This window comes from Chinchilla lanigera, unplaced genomic scaffold (genome assembly GCF_000276665.1).
Source record: "Chinchilla lanigera isolate Chin_1 unplaced genomic scaffold, ChiLan1.0 scaffold00027, whole genome shotgun sequence".
NCBI lineage: Eukaryota > Metazoa > Chordata > Mammalia > Rodentia > Chinchillidae > Chinchilla > Chinchilla lanigera.
This window is the reverse complement of record NW_004955428.1, coordinates 17,174,800-17,178,351: the sequence shown is the minus strand read 5'-3', so window position 1 is coordinate 17,178,351 and position 3,552 is coordinate 17,174,800.

Sequence of the window (3,552 nt, the reverse complement as noted above, 5' to 3'; positions counted from 1 at the left end):
AATGGCAAGACCAGACACTGAGAAGAAATGATATTTAGATAGATAAAGTGGTCAGAGAGAAGAGATTGAAATTATTAAATAGCATAGATAAATTATACAAATGATACAGGTAACTTCAGTACTCTAATATTAAGTATATTAGTAATGCTGATAACTAACATATTGAATTCATTTCATAAAGGAGGTGCATTTTATAGTTTTTTTTTTTGTTTTTTTTTTTTTTGTCTGGTACCGGGAACCGAACTCACAACCTTGCGCTTGCCAGGCAGGCGCTTTGCCACTGAGTTAAATCCCCAGCGCCGTGGAGGTGCATTTTATAAAACAACAAATTTGGACAAAAATCAAGCAATGTTTTTATACTTTACTATCCACGCTTTAAACTTCTGCTCTAGTCTTTACTTCTAAAGTACCCTCCCTGCCTCCCTCCCTCTCTGTCTCTGTCTCTGTCTCTCTGTCTCTCTCTTTCTCTGTCTCCCTGCCCCCCCAAATATTTGAATCCCAGGCCTCAGGCATGCTAGGCAAGTTTTCTACCACTGAGCTATAGCCCTGCCTTTTTAATTTTATTTTGAGATAGGATCTGGCTGAGTTGCCTTGGTTGGCTTCAAACTTGTGATCCTCCTGCTTCAGCCTCCCAAACAGCTGGGATTGCAGACATGCACTACCACACTTGGTTTACCCTCCTTTTTGGGTTCCCATTATGTATTTTTTCCTTGATTTCTTAACTGTTCTTTCACATTTACAATAATACGACCTTTACAACTTGAAATGCTGGCAGGACTAGGTCATAATCAAGTAGTCAGACCCTTAATCTGAGTTACTGTTATAATGCTGATTAATTTTAAATGAAACCATAATCAGGATGAAGCCCATGCTGACACTTTCATCAGGAAATAACACTCTGTGATTGTATAGGTAACTAAAAAGATGGCTTACCTCGATCAGACCCAAAAAAACCACCCCAGATTGCACTATTTATCTCCTTAGTGATTTCAAAATGTTGTTATTATAATGATTACATAACAATTTGGCATGCGATTATATAACAATTTGGCATACCTGAGTTCTCTGACAAGGTCCAAAATCACAAATTGTAAAAATATTTTAACACTAGGTCTAGAATGAAACAGATTGGCAAAGCAATCTGGTTTTACATCATGCCTGACCTTCACTAGTTAGCAATTAATGATTTTGCCCAATATGGAATTCCAAGCTTAATGATTTCCGTTCTGGCCATCTGAATAATTTACCTAATGAGGTTAAAAATATGTACAAGAATGTTTTAATCAAACAGTCAGAAGCAGGTAAGGCCAAGTGTTCCTTACATACAAGGCGGCAGGAGTACTTTTTGACCCGTGTTCTGCTGTCTTCCCTGGTGGTTTATGAATCCAGGGCCTGCTTGCACCGATGGGCGCAGGCCTCACCCATCACATTATTAGCGTGGAACTCAGCTTCTACCTCGTTTTTATATACTGGAGCCCACAATTTCACTGAAAAATAATTCTGTCACTAAAATGGTTTGAAATGAGTGCTTGGTACCATAGAAAAGTCCATTTTATCTGACTTGAAAAAAAGATTGCAAATCTAAAAGATAAGATGACTTCAGTTCTGTGAAAAAGTACGACAAAATAAATGAGACTCTGAAAAATCAAAAGGGCTGACTGCATTTACAAGATTTGCATGGGTGTAAGCTAACAGCTAGAAAAAATAGCACGCCATGAACTATTTTTTCTGCTCCATCTGGCTAAATTCTTAAAGGTTACAGGAAGAGAGTGTACTTATTGCTTAAGATGATGATAATTTATATTAAAAAATAAATACAGCCATGTGAGCAGGAAGGGGAAATTGCTTCATTAATTACCTGGTTATCTTATCAGGCCTCTAATTTTTTGGTTTTCTGGAATGCGTGGCAGGCTTCACGAGCAGGGCTGCGCTGCGTCGGCAGCCAGCCAGGCTGAGTGATTCGCAGGGTTCTTTGTTCCCGCTGCACTTCTGTTCTGTCAAGTGAGGCTGCCTCGGTGTGTTCTATGCCTCTGCAGGGATCTGAGGAGCTGGGCTTCCTCCATCTGTGCGTTCAGTCGGCACGCGCGACCCGTTTTTCTCCTCTGTACGCAGGATGGCGCTGATTCTGCCTTCCGTGGAGGAGGCCGCTGCAGACCGCAGAGCTCCTGAAAGGGAAGAAAGCGACGCTAGTTGACGCCATTTTCCTCAGAAGTAGTTAGGATGGTGGGCTAGGAGGCTTTCTTTCCGCCCCTGGAGTTACTGAGCAGTCACCCCTCATGGACTCGATTTTCTTTTCCTGTAGAAAATATCGAGTAGAGATTTTAAAATATAATTTTATGTTCAAGAAGAGAGGCAAATAGCACTTCAATGCCACCCGTGTGTAAATCTTTACTAAATATTAAAAATATTTATATTCCCTTGAAGTTGGATGAAATAATTAATTGTAGAGAAACAGTTATTTTCCTAAATTAACTGCAGATTTGAACCTTAATTCCATTATTTTTTCCCCTGGAATCTCAGCTCAAAACCCAATTTCCTTTTCTTTTTTGGTGCTAGGGATGGAACCTAGGGTCTTCACACTGAGCTACATCCCTATCCACCCCCTCTTTCTTATTTGCTTTTCATAAAATTTGAGATAGGCCTCCTTAGGTTGCTAAACTGCCAATTTTTACTTTGCAGTCTTCCTGCTTCAGCCTCCCGGAGTGGTGGGATTACAGGCATGAGCTACCATGCCTGGTTGAAAATCCAGTTTCTCTTATTATTCCAAAAGAGGTTACTTGTGGACTGAATTAGCACAACATCTAAATGACACAACTAATAGGCCAAATTGATATAACAAATTATAATTATTTTGCTATATCATAAATCACTCCTTGATCTTCAGGTATGGGCCTTTCATTTCCCTAGGCAAATAGCTAAATAAAAATAATCTGTATGCCACAATACTACTAACATGTTAGCAAAAATAGTAATAATATAAAAATAATCGTACTATTAAGCTCCCCCAAATTCGGTTTTCTTTGCAAATCAAATATAGGGGAATAATACAATGTTTATTCTTCTAACCCTCCATATGATTTACATAAATGTCAAATGTGACCTTGACATAACCAACCTGTGCCACTACCGTAGCAAAAAATAACAATTGCAATCAGATAACACCCACAGAAATCACATAGGGTCACCTGAGTTTTCTAAGATGTTATGTTTTATAAAACTGACATTAAATTTGTGTATGAAATCCTTGATAGGTAGTAATAAAGGTTGGGAAGGAAACTCCCAACCTGAATGATATCTGGGACCAGTTCATGTTCTCTAAAATCGAAGAATGAATTTTAGGAACAACAGAGGTTAAGAGCAGAATATATTTATTGAGGAGAAAAAGCTTCTATCCGAGAAAGGAGCAGAAGGGGGCCCGAATGGGTTGCCAAGGACCCTACCTTTCCCAGGGATTTTATAGAGCAAAACCAGGAGGTGAGGCGGGTCCTAGGTGGGGAAAAATGGGAAATGACAAGGTGGGCATGAGGTGGGACACAACTATGATCAACCAGT